This window comes from Rhamphochromis sp. 'chilingali' (assembly GCF_963969265.1).
Source record: "Rhamphochromis sp. 'chilingali' genome assembly, chromosome: 1".
In the NCBI taxonomy this organism is placed as follows: domain Eukaryota; kingdom Metazoa; phylum Chordata; class Actinopteri; order Cichliformes; family Cichlidae; genus Rhamphochromis; species Rhamphochromis sp. 'chilingali'.
This window is the reverse complement of record NC_137929.1, coordinates 28,141,528-28,162,348: the sequence shown is the minus strand read 5'-3', so window position 1 is coordinate 28,162,348 and position 20,821 is coordinate 28,141,528. Positions and strand designations below refer to the sequence as shown.

At 40.9% G+C, this 20,821-nt stretch overlaps 1 long non-coding RNA gene across 1 annotated transcript in view; it reads left to right on the top strand.

Moving 5' to 3' along the window:
* Nucleotides 1-3,654: 3,654 nt before the first annotated feature.
* The window catches only part of LOC308405080, a 32,189-nt gene continuing 15,022 nt past the window's right edge, over nucleotides 3,655-20,821 (top strand). The window contains exon 1 of the long non-coding RNA XR_013973270.1: nucleotides 3,655-3,786. This is a non-coding gene — a long non-coding RNA (uncharacterized lncRNA). The remainder of the gene's footprint in view (nucleotides 3,787-20,821) is intronic.

Here is a 20,821-nt window from a genome sequence, read left to right as displayed (position 1 = left end):
AACGTAAACTATACAAATGAGGGTGCTTGTGCAACGGCAACCATTCCGGAGGTGATTATACAGAGTGAGAAGAGTCTAAAATTTACTTCATTATGCTCTGCTAGAATTTGCACAAAGGAACAAACAGGCAATTGCTACTACAGTCAGGCGTTTCTATGATTTACAACACCGGGTCCTATCGGCTACAATTAGGGCTGCATCAAGAGATGTAACAGAGAGACGTGGCAGTGAATAGAAATAGAAAAGCAAAGGTGATTGTTATCCTTCCTTGTTCCCAAAGAGCCTATCAACAGCTGAACCAGGAAACCTATGAGCCAATCGTGTTATTGCACTGACACATGTGGACAGTAGAAGTTCACAGTAGTTTTCGCTGTAGTAAAAAAAAAAGAAACAACGACTGGGAAAAACGTGTCTTTTAAGGCATTTTTACCAGATCCAACTAGTGCTCTTCTACTTTATTTAGAAGACCTTCAAATTAACTGCCCAAATAACCACCTCAAAACCTCTGGCGTAGCAAGACTTGCTGATAATTTATCAAAAGGATAGTAAAGAGTTACATATAGTAAAGTCTTTAGAAACTTTGCTAAATGCGTGTATGCAGTGCTTGATTTTCATAGACAAATGATCGCTAACAATTGTGCTAATTTGCCTTGCCCATGGCTCTAAAACTGTAGTTCACTTTTCAAGGTTGGCTGTTTCAAAGATACAGTGGGGCAAAAAAGTATTTAGTCAGCCACCGATTGTGCAAGTTCCCCCACTTAAAATGATGACAGAGGTCAGTAATTTGCACCAGAGGTACACTTCAACTGTGAGAGACAGAATGTGAAAAAAAAATCCATGAATCCACATGGTAGGATTTGTAAATAATTTATTCGTAAATCAGGGTGGAAAATAAGTATTTGGTCAATAACAAAAATACAACTCAATACTTTGTAACATAACCTTTGTTGGCAATAACAGAGGTCAAACGTTTACTATAGGTCTTTACCAGGTTTGCACACACAGTAGCTGGTATTTTGGCCCATTCCTCCATGCAGATCTTCTCGAGAGCAGTGATGTTTTGGGGCTGTCGCCGAGCAACACGGACTTTCAACTCCCGCCACAGATTTTCTATGGGGTTGAGGTCTGGAGACTGGCTAGGCCACTCCAGGACTTTCAAATGCTTCTTACGGAGCCACTCCTTTGTTGCCCGGGCGGTGTGTTTTGGATCATTGTCATGTTGGAAGACCCAGCCTCGTTTCATCTTCAAAGTTCTCACTGATGGAAGGAGGTTTTGGCTCAAAATCTCACGATACATGGCCCCATTCATTCTGTCCTTAACACGGATCAGTCGTCCTGTCCCCTTGGCAGAAAAACAGCCCCATAGCATGATGTTTCCACCCCCATGCTTCACAGTAGGTATGGTGTTCTTGGGATGCAACTCAGTATTCTTCTTCCTAACTTGCACAATCGGTGGCTGACTAAATACTTTTTTGCCCCACTGTATAGCCTTGAACAGAATCTTGACAGGGTTTGTAAAAGTTGTAATAAGACTCACGATGTGACAACTTACACCTCATCAACTAATAGGTATCCACAAAGCAAAACGACTGGGATTCCAACAACGAAGAAAGTCGTGTCATACGAGATTGCTAAAATCTCATGTGGTCTCTAGGCACCTTAAGAGAATGTGGTCTCCTGCATGTCCAACATCTCCATTTCTTTGTCATCTTAGCAAAGCTGCAATAATCATTATTTCCCATACTTGCAATGAGTGAAATATTACAGAGTGTATGATATAGTTGGTTAATAGTTCCTTTGAGCCTGATTCTGTAGTTCAGTTTAAAGCAACAACTTTTTTAGCCTTTTTCTCTTACAGCCCACTATTCCCAACTATTCCCTACTTTCATTGGTCGTTCTGTTTTATTTATATAGCGCCAAATCACGACAAAATTTGCCATAGGGTGAGGTAAAGACCCGACAATTATACAAAAAAAATCCCCATCAATCAGACATGACCCTGTGAGAAAGCACCTGGTGACAGTGGGAAGGAAAAACTCCCTTTTAACAGGAAGAAACCTCGTGCAGAACGAGGCTCAGGGAAGAGCGGCCATCTGCTGAAACCGGTTGAGGTTTAGGGGAGGAAGACAGGACAAAAGACACACTGTGGAAGAGAGCCTGAGATTAATAATAACTAATGATTAATTAATTACTACTGCCTTTCACAAACCAGGTAGCACTAGCAAGGCAGCTGATACAGACAAAGTAGAGGAGCATTTTGCACCGTAGCTTCTGAGCCACATATTTCCTCCAGGAAAACACAAGAAGAATAAAAGTAGTGAATTCTGCCCTTTGCCAGGATTCACAACCCAGGATTCATGATGCTGTGCTGTGTCTACCGGCTCACTAAGTCTCCTATTCCACTAACAAGAAAATCATAATAGCTTCTTCTTCTTTTTTTTAAACAGGAAACTACAGTGTGTCAGTGTTTAAAGTGAGTTTTGTGTCCCCAGAAGTGAACTGCACATCTGTTTTTACTGTAATGCGGCCCTTCTTCAGAGGGCACAAACACGGACTGCCGCTTCCACTGCTATTCCCATGCCAAGCCGCAACGACACACATTAATAGCACGCCTATCGTATTACCCGGCTCCACCTTATCTCTGAATGCAGCACCGCATTAATCTTCACAATTTTAAAATTATATACACATATATGTATGTTTAAAGTACAGGGGAGCCGGCACATAAGTCAGCATAGTTGAGTAATATACTTGGCCATTAGTTTTTATGGAAATATAGCCTTGGGGTTGTGGAATAAAAAATTGGTCTCACTCCTAATTTCTGTTATGATAAGTTCCATACCTGATTGCCTCCATAAGAGGCAGATCTGTCTTCATAAGGCCTTGTGAGGCTCCTGACAACTATTTAGCTCTGCTAATCCATTTGTTTGATTTATTTCTTACAGTATGTGGCTAATGTCTTTTAAAGATCTAGCGGCTACAGGGAGATGAAGAAAAACCAACTGCTGACAGATAGCATCAAATTTTTGAGCGTCTAATCATTCTTGCATATCTTCCTCTGCTCAGAATTCCTTTTGGTTAATAAATGAGATGCCTTGATGAGCACAAGAGATACGGATGCTATTCTGTGCCAGTCGAGACAAGATAGTAATTCTGAGGGTGAGATAAGCATCATCTAAATAATGCAATGCACTACTCAAAATAAATTGATGACATGAAACAAATCACACCACTCCCGCAGCTTAAATTCTCCCAGAGAAGAACACGGAGGAGACAAAACCTTTAAAGAGGAGGATTTAGTAAACTTTTTTTTCCCCATTCCAGCGCTTTTCTCTCTCTCTCATACCTTTTCCATCACTCTCTGACCTCTAACCTACAGAGTCATTGCTGGGGGACCAGCAGGCCAGAAAGCTGAGGTGAGGGCTGAGATGACCTTAGGGGGGCTCTCCAGCCCCGTCCGACCAGGAACATCCGTCACCATCAGACTGACCACAACCAGAACTCGGCCTAGCATACGAGAGGTGACTGTGGTGGCGGCCGTGGAAGTGGGGGAGGGCAAAGAGGGAGAGATAAAGACTGATGGGTAAAGAGCTCCTGCTCCTCTATCATCATTTCACAGGTCTGGGACTGTGAGACAGCAGTCTCTCGCAGTGGGAATCACTGCTAGTTTGGGAATGGATGGGAGATGATAAAAGAAGAAAGGTAGGATGCTACAGGAAAGTGGAATGTAATCAGTTTTGTGGACTGGACTCTGCCACTTAAAGAACTACCGGCCAAAGCCAGCGGGTGAGTTGACAGACTGATTGAAATAGTACACAACAGCATTTGGAAGCACTTGAATTGAAATGTATTTGGAATGCTAAGTTGCAGAGTGAGGCACTGGGTGGCTTCATTCAATTTTTGTGCAAATACATGCAAATATACCCTCGTGAGGGGATACATATACATTGTACACGATGTGAAGACTTGTCTACGAAACATAATGTAGGGTAGAATATGAACGTAAGTGAGCGTTCACTTAAATACGCTTCTACATATTAAGAGCACACACAGAAAGGTCCATAAACTCACTGATGCCCACAGTCCCGGGCACGTGCACTCGCACACCTACACACAGATTAGGCTACTGCTGGGACTGAGGAAAATGGCTTTAGGGGACCCATGGCAGCGGCAGTGGTTCCCTGTCTCTGGCTTAGACAGAGCCACGTCGATAACTAATCCTGACCTTTCCCCAGACACCAAATTGAAAAATAAGAATAAGAAAAAATAAAATAGATGGCGGATGCTATCGAGACGGCCTCTGCTGCTTCCTGCAGGCGTAAGAAGCGTTCCATCTATTGGATCGTGAGGAGGGGGGGGAAGGAAAGGGTGAAGGGATGGGTGTTGGGTTGGCGGTATCAAGTTTTCACAGGGTTCCTTCAAGATGGTGAGACAAATTCTAGCCTTGGTTTTCCTCACTGGCTCTGTCTGACCATGAGGAATCAGTCATAAGGTTGATTTTGTCTGTCATGCAATGCAACTGTGTTCTAATTAAAGATACCAATCCAAATCGAAGAGGCCGATATGACATATACATATGTAGACGTTGGCCCGTGATCCCCTTATGAGAGGAGTTGTTCCTGCACACCCTCCCTTGCTCTGTCATACCTGTTAGAGCTCTAAATTAACTTTGCCACAAGCATGGCGAGTGTTGCCACGCATCTTGCAATATAGTGAATATATTTGGTTACATTACCCTACCACCTGTGGTGTGACGCTAAGGTGGCAAAGTGCTTTTACTGGACACCCCACTACCACCAGGATGGATCTAGCCATGTGTGTCCACCATCAGAATAATTGAAACAAACATCCCATTACGAATAAAGTCCATCATATCTGGTGAATAGTGCTCATTGGAAGTAAAGAATATCAGCGCTTCCGCAACATACAGATGAAGTTCTTGTCGTTCCTTGATAATCAGCGATTGTGCAAAAAGGGAAATTGGGGGAGCCGAGCGTTACGTGTTGCACGTGGAAATGTCTATTTCATTTTATTGAACAAGATGAAGCAGTGACAAAAGCACGTAGAAATAGTGCAAAATGAAACAAGAGAAAACTCATTTGAAAACAGACATCAAATTACTGCAGTCTTGCCCAATGAGATCATTTTCTCGCCCTGCCCAAGCAAAGAGCGGAAGTATCATTTGTGAGGAATCTGTGTGCAGGAATTGCAGCGGACACGCACACACACAGAACCACGGAGAAAGTAAAGTCTTTAATGTGGATGACTAAAGAGCTCTCCATTATGATTCAATAAGTATAGGCAAATAGGAACAAACATAATGTACAATCCATGTGGGTGAAACAGAGTGATATTCCTATGAGATCCACTAGGGGGTGTAAAAGTTTTTAGTCCCAAAGAGCCTGCTTCAATTCCTCTATAACTGAATCCTTACTTTGTAAGGTCCTCAGGTCAGTTCATTGCATATATTGATTAAAATCCAGTGCCTTTATAATCCAGTGTCCATTCAATCATCACAAAGTGGAACATGTCCGAAAAGAAGCTCAAATTTAAAATACAATAAAAAATATCTGAGTGGAAAACAGGAAAAGAAAGTAGAAGACATTGTACTTGTGAGTATATGTTAACATAAAAGTAAAAAAAAGGTTTAGTGCACATAGATGCAAGCTAAATAAGACAAATGACTGGAGTATAGTAGTATACACACTATAGGATAGACTGCAGAGTGTTGAATGAAACTTCTCTTGCAAATTATGGGTGTTACGCAAAAAAACGAAACAAACCCCCCTCATCATACTTCTGCATTTCATTCCTCTCGCTCTACTGGAAGATGAACAGGTCACACTGGTAGTTGCTTGTCATTGTTAAAAATTTGGTACACTGCATCAGTGAAACCTTCCCTCATCTTTGGACACAAATAATAAACATTACAAAGAGACATTAGTCAGTCAGTGAGTAATGGGGCCAAAAAAGTAGACATTCATGTTTAATACCAAGTGTACTGCATTAATTGCATTATTAAATTAATTCATCATTTAGCATCTTGGGAGCAATGCAACAACCTGCCTAGTTATCTTTAAAAGATGGTCCACTACATCTAACAGGTAGTGGGTAACTTTGTTGTGTGTTGCTCAACAAGATTGGTCTCACTACCAACTCATCACCAATCAACATTTGGACAGAAATTTTTGGCTACATTTTAACACACTGGATCATTTATTAATGTACAGGATTCATCCAGCCCTTACATCATTAAAGCTAAAGTATGATCTTCTCCTAAACCTAACCAGGTAAAGTTGGTGCAGAAAACCAATAAAAGCGTGACTGAAACTTAATGTAAAAGTGAGTGAAAACAAACTATGCAGCGATGAAAATGAAGCTCCCGCATGACAGAGGAACTTCTGTCTCTTAGAAAGTCTTCTCCTCCACACACCAAAGAAAACTGACCACCTAAGAATAATTAACCAAAGCAGCTTTTACTTCTCATTTATCCAGCAAAATCAAGTACGCATAGTCTATGTTTTAAACCCATGTTTTAAACCCGAATGAGATCTATTCAAAGGCGGAACAGGCAACAGGTCAAAGTGTCCCGTGTCCGGATGGAGCTCATCCTATACATCATCTGCTTTCCCAGGCTTTGTCAGAGAAGGTCACTGTAGAGCACCCTCCAGTGGTAATGGTAGAGCTATTTTCTGCTGTGTTTTAGCTCTTTTTAATGGAATGTTTGCCTCCAGCTATCACATCCACAGCATGGCTAATTAATCGGAGTAATTATTTGCTTAGGCGGACAAAGCGAGCGTTTTGTCTGTGTTCGGCAGTTTTCGACAGGAGAACATTGTGTCCGGATGAGGGTATGGGGACTAGAGCATGATAACTGGGGACGTAAAGACGGGTTTATGACTCATTAATAGAATAACTTTTTTCCCCTACAATATTCTTTTAGTATATGTGAGTTTGTGCTGGAGTCTTGTACCTTTGGTGCCAGTTTTGCAGTCTTTGCGTGGACACTAAACAAGCAAGTCTTGACTTGTAGGCTGAAATGTGATTCAGTGATCCTGTTAAACTTCTGACATTTGATAAAGAAACATTCAAACAAAATTAGAATTTAACAATGTGGGGAAATTCAAGGCTGACAGCTATTCTAACCCTAATATAACCTCTTTCCGCATTGCTGGACAGTCACACTCACAGATCATTTCTGCTTAGGTTTCCTCCAGTGATGTTCTAAACTGTATCTTTCAAGAAGAAGGGGCAAAATTTAGAGAGAAAACCAAGACCTTAACTACTTGGGCCTGTAAAAAGACATACTTTGAGCAGGTAAAATACACAAGTATATATAGGAAGGAAGTTCATCATCTAATTAAATAACTTCAAGATTTTCTGTTTGCTTGTACAATATGAAATATAAAATACTGCATGGGTAAAATTCACTCCAAAAGTGCTTTGTTCACAGTGATTTCATTGAAGGAATATGTAAAAAGGCTCTGCTCTCCTTGTAAAAGAAAAAGCATGTAGGTTAATAAGGCTACACAAGAGCTCTATAGCCTGTCTGGAGATATACATAATTAATAAAGTTTCCTGTGTAAAGTGAGTACTCCTCGTTTTTCAGTGGTAAATTGTATGGATTCTCCTACAGCTAAAGTCAAAGAAAGAAGGCCAGCTTACTGTGCTCCGTGTGAGGCAGAGTCTAACAACATATTTCAACATTTATGTGAGCTGGTAAATCTGTAATACAATACGAGATGGAGCACAATTGGAGTATCAGGAGAGAGCTCTGATCTTGCGGGCTTTGTAGTTACGAAAAGGCAAGAGTTTAAATTAAAACAACATACAGATTGTACCTTTTGATTATGACAATTATGGTATGTGTGTTGCTGTGATAATAAAAAAAGATGCCTCAACTGTAGCCAGATGAGCTGAGGATACACTAAATGATCTGACTTTGCAAGCACTGAAAACTTGGGGCGTATTCAGTATAAATACAGTGAGCTCCCAGCAGATAACCTTCTATAGGTGCTGTGGTTGGCAAACATAGCAGGTTGCTCAATGCACCCATGTTTCTATTTAAACAATCTTTTTGCAGCATTTTTCTGGGGTCTGAAAACAGCCCTGTTGTGCGCACTCCTTCACACAGCGAAGGCCCAGTGACAGCAAAACAGCCAACAACAACAGAGTAGATGTGGCTGATTCATTCTAGCGAGAGCCATTGAAAGTACAACAAAAAAATACTTTTAGCCAAAAAATAAAACCACTCATCCAAGTACTGCAGTCCCCAGCGATACATCCATCAAGTCTGAAGCAGTTGTTGAAAGAATGAAGAGGAGCCAGACTGCTGGATAAAGATTTCTTGACTTGTTTCATTAACCCTCTCAAGGCAGGCGTTGCAGATTTGCAACAGTTAAAAACTAGCAACCTGATTACCCCACATACATATTTTACAAGTTTTTTTTACTCAGAAGTACCACTGCAGGACTTGGTTGTGCATTAGCAACAAAAAGTTTAATTTGAGCCTGAGAGGGTTAAACAATGCATAATGCATAATATGCTATTTCTAAAATTACAATATTGGCAATATCTTGATAAATGTTCAGATTTGCCGGTCACATCCTTCGACCCAAGACCTGCCCATGTCGCGATTTCGTGGAACCCGAAGAATGGAAAGAGACGGCGAGGAAGACCCAAAATAACATGGAGGAGGACTTTCCTTGAAGATTTACTCTCAGTCGAACTGTCATGGGATGAAGCAACAACCGCTGCGATGGACCGGGTTCGATGGCGTTCTCTTGTCGCCCGATGCGCCGATGGGCGCGGGAGGATCTAAGTCTAAGTAAGACTGTCTTGTTAAAATGTTTGAGAACATCATCTGTTTTGTGCTGAGGTTGTGTTGGTATACAGCAAACAGCCCTATTGAACTGCTGTACTAGTACTTTTGTATTATGGCAATGCATGGTCAGCTTATAGAAAAGAAAGTCCAAATTATGTTAAGCTATAAAGATCATTCAGTTCAGAAGATTTCAAAAACTTGGTTCATTCTCTGCAACAAAAACTTTCTCTCATAGTTACCATCCAAGCAAAGGAAGATGAAGACATACCCACATTAGTTACCTGCCTCAAAATCAATTAATGGCACCCCCAGATTGGAGCCTACATCAAAGGTTCACATTTCAGATACATCTCATATTTGTTGGGACGTGACAGTTGAATAGACTTTTTGTTCAAACTGCTGCAAAGAAACTACAAACAGGGGAATTTCTTGGGAAAAGTAACACAAGAAATGCACATCAAACAGGATATTTAGTGCAAGCTACTATACCCATAATAATTAGAAATATAAAATTGCATAAGCATGCATGGTTCCCATTCTGTACTAACACATCTATGCTTAACCAACATGGCTGTCACAATGGTTTGTAGCAACATGCCCATTTGGTTTAAGCATAGCGTGACTATCATTTGTCAGACCAATGACCCAAAGCACTCTGTCAGGGTTTGTAAGGGCTATCTGGCGAAGAAGAAGAGTGATGGAGTGCTGTATCAAATGACCTAGAGGAAAGAAAAGTATCCAACAGGCTCGGCACATGAGGACTCCTTCAACACTTAGTTAAGCGTTCCAGGTGACTGGTTAAAAAATATGTAAGTGTGTACAAAGCTGCTAGCAAAGAAAAAGCAGTATACTTTTAAAAATAGTGGGAAATTATATTTTGATTTCCTTACAGTCGTGTTAAACCGTGTCGTGTCATGTCGTGTTACAGTCGTGTAACATAAATTAGAGCATTATTTTATACCATCTCCCAGTCAGAAACTTAGCTAGCTAGCATACGTTGAGGACATTAGCATGCACTTGCTAGCTCAAGTTATAACTGGGGCGTAGTTTTAAATCTAAATAAGGATACTAGTATATGACTATGTATGGGTTTGGTCACTGTGTTGTAATGGCGGTAGGTTACTCGTTACATAAACTCCATTAGATTGCAGTACATCTCCTTTGCTTAATCACATCACTGGACTAGACTGACACAGCCATGCGTCCCTACCCATTACATGACTTTATGTATCAACGAGCAGAAATAAAGGTGGCATGAACTGTACATTTAGCAAATCTTAGCAACCACATATAAACAAGCAGACCCACACGCTAACAAACTCACACTCTTGCTCCTGCCTATATTGAACAGGCTGGGTCCTTCGAGCACTCTAAATCTGTTCATCTGTCAAAGTGTCAGAGTCTATGCATCATCCCTGAGTCTTAGGCGCTCACACAAACATACACACACAAGACAGGGAGCATCTCTCAGAAGCAAAGCAGAAGGCTTTACTATATTTTAAATGAAGCAGGCTTAGAGATATCAGATTGCTCTCCATCTTATGGGAGACTGTCGCTGCTCTTGTGTGCGTGGGAGTAACAAAACATTAACTATTTTAAAGGAGGCTTACCACATCGCTTCTTAAGACCAAAGGAATAAAACAGATTCATATTTCCAGAGTAGTCAAAAGCATACTGATTATGCCGTGCAGAAGAAATTTGTTTACCTTGTTCATATGCTGACAACATACTGAAGACATTTGGGTACACATTTGGATAAATATATTCAGGTTACTCAAACAGATAGGAACTATATATATATATATATATATATATATATATATATATATATATATATATATATATATATATATATATATATATATATATATATAATTATTATTATTATTTTTTTTGTGAAGACAGATGAATATGTTTTTCTGCCAAGACAAAAAATTGGTTATTTCGATTTATGATGACTTGTCAAGGTTTTGGTCAATATTTCTGTTGGCTATGATACCTCTGCTCACCAGATTCATTTCTCATGCTTTTTTTTTAATATAGATAGACTATCCAAACCACTTTAAGAGTTCCAGTAAAACTGGCCACACTACAATCTTCTTGTTTTACAGAGAATAAACATATAAATACGTAAGAGTATGATACTATAACTATCAGATTTTGCTATACTACACTCCCCAACCTTAGTTTTATAGTGTTTTCTGGAGCAGGGTGGGGTGCAGGGTGGTGGTGGTTGTAACTGGCATATCAAATCAGAGTAAATGCCATTATCGGAAAGTAATAACACCATCATAGTGTATAAAGTTCGCCTAGAAATACTTAATAAGTCTCAAAAAAAAAAAGAAACAATTAAGAAAAGACATGTTAAGCCAGTATAAACAAGCATCACGGATGCATACTACATTCAGTTTTCACACAAAATATTGAATTACTGCTAAAATAGAGCATCGCACTACTGTGATTCAAATAAAGCAGCCACAACTAGACACACCTGTGTGTTAAAGTGGAGAGTCATGCAGATAATAAATCTCTTCGGTCAGTCTCAAGAGCTAAAGTCAACAGCATAACAACAGCCTATCTGCACCCGTGTGAGTGACTCAGCCTAAGCAAAGTCTTTCTAAAAGTCTTCAGAAACTTTGTTGGGCAGTTCACTGTCTTTACTCTTAATAGCAATAACTAGTGAAATTATTTCCCTTGTAGCATCAACAAAGTATCTATCTACCTACCTACCTATCTAGCTATCTATCTGTACAAACAGTGTAAAAGGCTTTCTATCTTCACCACAAAATAAGATCTTAAAACCTCCTTCTGCACTGTTGTTTATGTCGACTGCAATCTTTGTGAATGTTTTGTGAATGTGCGTTACTGAAAAGAAGACCTATCCATCATGGTGATTTTTTTTTTAGTTCATTAACATATATAATTGTGTTTTGATATCTAAATAAAACAGTAATCATCAATACCACAATACAGGATGTATCAAAGAGAATCATTCGATTTCAAAGTGCTTTAACTGGGCAACCGTCCACCAGTAAGAAAAACGCATACTGTTACAAAGAGCAGATTCATGAGTGCTACGTGATCGTTGGTGTGTAGCCTAATAGCAGTGACTCAAGACATGCTGGCAAAAGTACAGGACATGTTATACTATCTCATAGGCATATGCCCTGCTCCGGTGGGTGACACTTAAAAACATTATAAGCTCTGTATGTAAAACTTTATATTCCGCCATGCATTTTTAAATTTACTGCAGCCTCCATGTCCATTACATTAAAAAATATGGCTTTTTGAAATCATATGATCCTTTCTGATACACCCTGTATTGCCTAACCCATTTATAATACTGAGAAAAACTCCAGGTTTCGTGTCCAAGAACAAGAACTAAATGGTCACTGTGGTGCGATTTTATCAGCTTTGACAGAATGTTATGGTTGGTCAAAGGTGAATAAATAAAAGTTTTACAATCAGTGCAAATAGAAGTTAAACTTGGATAACCTAGTCAGTCTGATCAATGTTTGCAGTCTTGCCTTGTTCCACAATCACAGCAATTAACTTGATAAGGACATTATAATAATAATTATTATTATTATTAGGAACAAAAAATAAAGCAGACATAAACCCATAAAAACATACAGCGTGGAACATTTTAGATAGACTTTCTGAAATGCTCAGTATAATAATGTCCTTATGTCATTGTACCAAAGTAACTCCACTTGTAAAGTACTTGAATTCTACAAAGAGATACTCAGCGACCACAGTTGTGTATTCCCCAGAGGCTCGGATGTAAGTGGCACCAGTACAGTGTGTGCGAATATGATTATGGTTCGGAAAAGGGCACTGAGCCTCCGTACAGGTAAGGGCAATTGTTCTGTTGATGCAGCTATAAACAAAAACTGATTCTCATGCTAGTTAGAGGGCAAAGTCATTTGCAGTATTACACTGTCAGTGGAATGGCAAAAGCACATACGCCTTCTGTTCCCTCTGTCGTCTCCTGTCCCCGTCGTCTCTTTCTCCCTCTCTCTCGCTCTCCCACGCACACATTCGCAGTTTCTGATGGCCATAATTCAAAGGTCACGGGCGCCCTGGAGCGTGTAGTATCTTACCACACCTCGGTGGTCCAACACAGCTCCCAGGTGAGAAGGGATGCTGTGGGCTCAGCATGCTGATGCAAGCATGCTCCTCCACAAAGAACAGAGCAGAGCAAAGTAATTTGTTTGTGTGTCATTGTCTTTGATTGTTGGCAGCTGTGCGTAGATTTATGCATGTGTTTCAAAACGCACAGGTTTTCCTACTTTTCCAGATGCCTTTATTGGCGGACATTGTTGCGGCGGACAAAAACATTATGTGCCGGAATCACTCTAATTCATCAAGCTGCCACTTTCTCCAAATTACCTTTGTTACAATGATTAGTTATTTTGACAGGCTTCATTTAAACATCAGCTATGAGACAAGGACCGGTGCTGGTGGACATTTCAAAAAGTTCTCTCTGAAAATAAAATGGTAAAATGGCCTGTATTTGCGCTTTACTCGTCCCTAAGGACCCCAAAGCGCTTTACACATCCAGTCATCCACCCATTCACACACACATTCACACACTGGTGATGTAGCCACAGCCACCCTGGGGCGCAGACAGAGGCGAGGCTGCCGGACACTGGCACCACCAGGCCCTCTGATCACCACCAGTAGGCATCGGGTGAAGTGTCTTGCCCAACGACACAACGACCGAGACTGTCCAAGCCGGCCAAGGCCAAGGCTCGAACCGGCAATCTTCCAATTACAATGCAAACGCCCAACTCTTGAGCCACGATCGCCCACATAAAAAAAGGTTTGTTCCAGTATTACCAAGGATTAATGTTGCAAACAAAGACACACACATACAATCAGATAGTTCACAATTATGTTTCTGGAGCCCCGATTGTTGTACCCATCAACCTTGGCTACAATTCACGACCCAGTAGTTTTGTTCCATTGTCCCCACATCTGTTTCTTTGACTGCTTTTTGTCTGAATACAAAATAAATTTTTTAAAAAAAGTCTTAAGTGGATGCCCCACAAACCTTTTTGGGGAACAAATGCAATTTTAGAGTAGGTACACAAAATTATTGAGACAGCCATTAGCTAATTGACCATTGGCTAGATTTTGTCCCAGCACAGATATTGTCCAGTCATAGCTTAGCATCTGTAGGCACAACAGGACTGTCAAACTGGATTTTGTCCCGTGTTAGAACAGATGTCATTGGTGCTGTAGTAACATCAATTCATAGAGTAAAAAATACATTTTCACACAACTGTAAAGAGTCACCCATACCGCTACAATTTGGTCTTTAAGTGATGACGTGACGAATCCTGCTTCCGGGCCCAAACTACCCTGCGTTTAATAAGGCTTTTGTGTTTTTAACATGTTTTAATGCTTTGTATCTTGTTCTATTTAATCTCAAAAAGCCCCTAAAAACAGTCAGTGATCACTGTCGGCCTCTCTCGGTTTTTATTACCGCTAATCATTTTAAAGCTCAGTTTTTAAAACCTTACGGTGTAACTACAGCCCAGGCCATGCAGCAGTATATTAATGGCTAACCTTGTATTGTGGATGGATTATCTCAGTTGTTCTCCTGACTGAAGTTCGGTTCGTTTATAGCATCCTGGCACGCAATTGCATTTGTCCCTAACCACCGAGAACCCTCAAGTTAACTTTTATCGAGTGGAAAAAAGTTAGCGTTCATCCTCCAGCTTCACTGTTTCTGTTATGCTAACATATCTTTGTCGCTAGGGATCATGTAGTGCATTGTTATATACCAGATAGCCAAACTTCAGTAACCCTACAAACGTCACTGTTGTTTAGTTTGCTGTCTTCATTTATGTCGGAAGTGTACGTCTTAATTTGTTTCAAAAATCCGCCAGTCAGGACATGCTATATTGTATTTAGATGGAAGCTACCGAGCTAACTCCATGCTAACTTCTAACTCCGTTCCATCCATCCGCTTCCGCTTATCCTTTTCAGGGTCACGGGGGGCGTTGGAGCCTATCCCAGCTGTCATAGGGCGAGAGGCGGGGTACACCCTGGACAGGTCGCCAGTCTGTCGCAGGGCCTACACACAGAGACAGACAACCATTTGCACTCACTTTCACTCACACATTCACACCTAGTGGCAATCTGGATTATCCAATTAACCTATCCCCACAAGTTGCATGTCTTTGGATGGTGGGAGGAAGCCGGAGTACCCGGAGGGAACCCACGCAAACACGGGGAGAGCATGCAAACTCCACACAGAAAGACCCTGGCCTGATGGTGGAATTGAACTCAGGACCATCTTGCTGTGCGGCAACAGTGCTAACCACCGTGCCACCGTGCTGCCCTTTCTAACTCCGTTAAATATACCTGGTAGAGCAGAACGCTGATCATTTTATTATAGATGAAAGGATTTAGACTGTTTTTAACTCTTAGTGATGCTGTAGTGATCGCTTGACTTATGGACCTGCAGCGGAGTTTGGGCCCAGACACGGCTAATGACGTCAGACTTAAAGACCAAATAGAAAATAAAAGGGTTAGCAGCAGCTAGCTGCTTCTAATACAATGCAATTGGTTAACTAATCATCAGCAAGTGTGAGCACCTCTATAAAAGCAGAAGTTTTGGCACTTTCCTGCTCTGGATCATAATCACAGTCTTTCTCAGGTAAATTTCAAAACTTCTAAGAGTCTCAGACTCTGTAGACATCAGATAGCATGTTAAATATTCAAGTTTAATTTGAAAAAGACCAAACAATTATGGCTTGTTTAGAAGAATTGGCAGGGGTCTTCTCTCTAGCACATGACAGCATGGTTTAGGTTTGCAAAGTCTTGAAATTCTTAAATAATGTCCTTTGACTGATGAGACTAAGCTGGAGATGTTTGCCACAACACCCAAACTCTGTCCCACCCCTCCCTTATACTGGCTGAAGATGTTCCTGTGTTTCATGTCATTGGCTGAAGTCTGATTCTGGCAGCCAATGGATAGTCTCCAAGGCCTATATAATCTGCCTGAAGCTACACTTCAGAGCCTTTTGACAATTTTTGTGGTTGCTGGAATGTCAAGTGCTTGAGCATGCTGCTGCCAACCTGTCTGAAATACTGTTGCAAGAGCTTAAGAGAGCTGTGAATAGATGAAAGCCTGCAAACCTCACTGAACTAAAGCAATATTGTAAAGAAGACTGGTCCAAAATTCCTCCACAATGTTGAGGTGGCTGATAACGTAAAACTAAAAACACTTACTTCAAGTTATTGCTGCCAAAGATGGTTCTACAAGCTACTATATCATCGGTTTACATTCACTTTTACATGATTGTATTTGTACAAGTCATGCTGGCTACCTTAAAATCTAGGAACCTAAGCTTCTTCACAACTGTGGTCTGTATCAGAGTATATGGTAGTTCTCTCCTTTTCCTGTTGGACTTAGGGAAGTGTGTCCTCCAACAACCCCAACCAAATCCATTATCTGAGATAGTGTTTTGTTTCATGAAGTGCATATTTACAAAGTTCTCAATTTAAAATGCCAAACTTTAGACACAAAGAAGAATAAAGCTACCTAATCCCAGATAAAATTGGCCAGTCAGCTGACATTTCAACCGAACATAAATCAGCTGCAGCCAGCTAGAACTGCGATGGCTGCTTTTGTTCATCAATGTATGAAATCAAGGGTCCCTTGTTCTGAAAAGCCCTGAGACTATTTAGATTTAGGTAAATCTGTCAAACTGTATACTGTAAACTCTGCTCTGTGCAAGTGGAAAACTTGACAGCTGTAGCAACAGTGACAAATGGGTGCAGGGCCTAGCGAACAGTCAATTAGGCTGCAACACTGAAAAGATGCCCCCCCCCCCCCCAAACTTTTTTTTTTCTTTTCGAAACTTTGTCTTCCTCAATTTTTTTTTCAGCCTGCCTTTTCTTTTTTGTATTGTTGCATTTTTTGTCTCTCTGTCTGCTTCTCTTATCCTTCGTCATAGTCGTAATCACACCTTGTCCTCCACTCACTGTACCCTCATTCCTTCCCTCTCTCCTTCACCACCTCATCTCCTCTTGTGAGTAGTAAGATGAGAATGTGTGTTTGAGGGGGGCTGAGGGGAGGGGGGTTTAATGTCAGCCCGGGCCATGATCCGCTCTGAGGAGTTGATTTGCTGCGGCTCAGCACCCCAGAGGCTGATTAGCATTCCACCGCTAACTCCCCAACTCCCTCATACTGTACAGCGGCACAACCGCCTCAGCTTTCCCTCCTTACTTCCGTTTTTTTAAAAGTTTTTTTTAAGACAGTCCTGCCATCCTGTCCCAATAATGAGCGCTACAAATATCACTCTTACGCTCTCTCGCAGCTATCCTGGAGCACCCCGTTTGATTGAGCAAAACGCCTTTCCGGTATGAAATAATTATCAGTGGGCTGAGATGGCCTTTCGTGCCTCTTCCACCTGTAAGTGTGAAGTTTTCTTATTTTGACTGCGCAGTGACTGTTGGCTCACCCCTAAGACAATAAGCTCAGAGGAGCGGCCGAACTTGTGGCCGTCTAAAAACATTTGCCGAGCTCATTGGCATTAAAGCCCCGTGTGTGAGGCTCCTGGGGTTTGATGCTTTTCCTCTCACTCAATGAGACAGCCCTAATGATAGGTGTGCCAAGGCAGCACAGAGACATCGATTGGGAAGAAATAACCAGATTAGTCCCTCATTGGGTCTGGAAGTACGGATAAGCTACAGAACTGGGTGTCAAGATGAATTGGGCCAGATATCGAAAGATAAATGACAGCTCAGTCAGAGTTTCAGGTGCAGTTTTGACCGCCGGTGCCAACGAAATGCAAAGAAATGCCACTGAATTTGCAGAGGTAACCTTTCATACTTATTTTTAAAAGTCGCCATTTCACGATGACCTCTCTGCCGAAAGTTATAGCCCATTGTTTCCTATCTGAGAACGCAACCTAAGTGGACTCTTAATGGACCGCTATTACATCGTGTGATGAGAATACAGCTGTTTGCTTGAGCATCTGGCAATTCAATATCAGTTATGCGAGACATATCTCATGGGCAAATTGATACAGAGTGCTCCTTTATTGAACTAAAGCAGGAACAAACTTTAGGTTTATTGAATACACCCCAGGTGCTCAATAACCGCCAGACCTCATCAGACGACAGGAGCTCTCTATTGAGCAACACAGATTAAGTTTCTTGACTTGAGCCTCTCCAGCTGAGAACCAACATATATACCCGAATAATGTCGAGGAGAGAGACTTAATGAAAAATAAGATACAGAGGAATGAAAGACAGAGCATATATTGGCATCCTATTGGCATCTCTCAGCCCTCGGCCATTAATGTACACTCTGACATGGTGAATAGGACGCAGTGGCTTAGATAAATAATCCTAATGAAGAGTAAGAATTTCAAAATGCCAGATTCAAACAAAAGTGCTCAATCATCTGCATCCCCCACTCCTCCTCCCCACCCTTTTCCTTGCATAGGTGCGGTTTGTGAATGTCCCAGCATTGTGGGTAGGCATTAATTCACCTGAGCACTGTCGCTTTATTCTTTCATACATCAAAATAAGAAGTGAGTGTTGTCTTTTTTTTGTCTGCAAGTGTATATTTACAAATGAGGGCTTTTAATTTAAAAGAATGACCCAATCCGTAGGTGGTGTCAAAGACATGATGACGAATGCTTTGCCTGGAGACTTGCTGCAAGTGATTGGTTTTCTGTTGCATCAAAATCAGAGATTCATAGATCATGATAAAGTGGTGCTGCTGGGACAATGCTTCATTAATGGCCAGAAAGGGACGCAGGCTGGGGAGGGTTTCTGAAGTTACAATATTTTTCCCCCCTCATCTTCAGCTCAATAAGGTTTTAACAGGGTTTTTTTTCCCCATCCCCCTTTTTCTTTTTCAAATGTGGCCGACTTCAACTTGGCAGAAATTTGAAGCAAATACAAGGTGAAGGGCAGACACTTCACAGAAATGGCAAACTCAAATACTCAAAGTATTTTGCAGAGGAGCATTTCTGCTTGGAAAGATATAAGCTAGCTTACAGTGTATGTGGATGATTAGTAGGTAAGACAGTCCGCCGCCTCCTCTTTTGTATTTGTGGACATTTTCTCCTTCCTCCAATAGCAGCAAGCCTTGAAATCCATAAGGGGACCCCTCTTCAGCTTGATCTGTGCCCCTACTGTCTGTACGTGTCTTTAATAAAGACGCTGTCCTCACTTCCTGCCTACTCCCTTCTGATTCACAGCTCTATTTACAGTTCCTGCATGGCCCTGCCAAATCAGGGGCCCTCAAATTGGGTAGTTAAAGGAGCTGCGGGCGGAGAAACGCATTTTATCACCAGATATGCCTAGAAATCAATGCACCCTCTCAAATGGCTGTCACTTTATGGACCGTCAGGGAAATATGAGTGGAAATGGAGAAGCGGGAGAGTCGTGATGTGATATGAGTGAAGGCCTTCATTCCTGAGTCTTACCTCCCGAGTTGAAAACAGACATTAACACCAAGGGTCCCATTGGTTAAAACTCCCCTTTCTCTGAGTCTATTGTGTGCAGTCATGCAAGGTTTGTACCTGATTACTGGACATAAAATCACAAAAAAAGAAAGTGAAGAAAGTACCACAGGACAAAAAAGAAGAGAGCTAACATTAAAGAACAGCAGTGTGACTGAGCCCACAGAGTCACATATACATTTCATGCAAGCTTTTCACTAACGAGATAAGTAACAAATTACTTTTCAGTGCTCATCTTCCTTGCCACCACTGTAATATTTGTCAAAACAGACAATATATACTTCAGTACTAAGTCAAATGTATCTGTAGCCCCGGTGATCTCTTTCTACATATGTAACTAGGATAATCATCAGTCTTACTAGTCATCCAGGTAGGCTAACTTACAGGGAATATTTTTCTAAGTTTGGACAAGAATTGTTTTTGATTGGTTCTCTTGTTAGAATTTGCACCGCCTGTTGTTTGGAAGCCAAATCAGTGTCTAAGCACCTGAGAGGGTGGACTTGTTGTTCCACAATAAGTGCTGTAAATTCATCAGTGCTTTACCTCCCTGAAATTTAAAAAAGGGGCTGTAATATTACAGATTTGAACTTGTTTACCCATAGTGCAAAAGCTGGAAACATGGCCATCCTCCATGTCAAACTGAAAGAAACATCTACAACCTGTTGTAGATTTTTTTTGTTGTTGCCCAAGTTTAGATCATTTGTTAGAATAAATCTCCCAAAGTAGCTAATCAAAGGTAATAAGCTCTATTATTTTGATGAAATAATCAAAATTAAATTCAGTTCAGTTTTTTCTTTATATATTTTATATAGCGGAAAAATTACAACCACAGTTGCCTCAAGGCACTTTATATTGTAAAGTAAAGATGCCATAATGATAGGGAGATAGCCCCAACAATCATAGAACCTTTGAGCAAGCAATTGGTAAGCATGGGAAGGAAAAAGTTCCTTTTAACAGGAAGAAACCTTTGGAAGAACTGGGATCAGGGAGGAGTAACTATCTGCTGGTTTTGGGTTGCATAGTTACTCACCATAAGTCTATGTAATAATGTGTATCTTTTACAAGTTTAGAAAGGAACCCTGTTTTAACCCTGCTTGTAAGCCATAGGATCATCAAAATTGGATTACATCCCATCTTTGAAGCTTGTATTTAAGTAATCCATGTATGGATAGCATGTGAATTCCAGAAGCACCTGGGGTACAAATGAACTGACAGAAAACGTCTGACTGCAAGCCAATAGCAAGGTCAGATATTCTATGGTTACAATGCCTGAGTTTTAAGGCAAAAATCTAGTGTTTTGGATTAACATCATTGGTTGTTATGTTAATTAAACCTCTCTCTTATCACTCTCTCTTCACCATTTACTGGTTACAGCAGATAGCTGTCCCTCCCTGAGGTTTCTTCCTGTTAAAACAGAGTTTTTCCTTCCCACTTTCACCATGCTCATAGGGGGTTGGCTGACATTTGGGGTTATCTCTCTATTATTGTATGGTCTTTATCT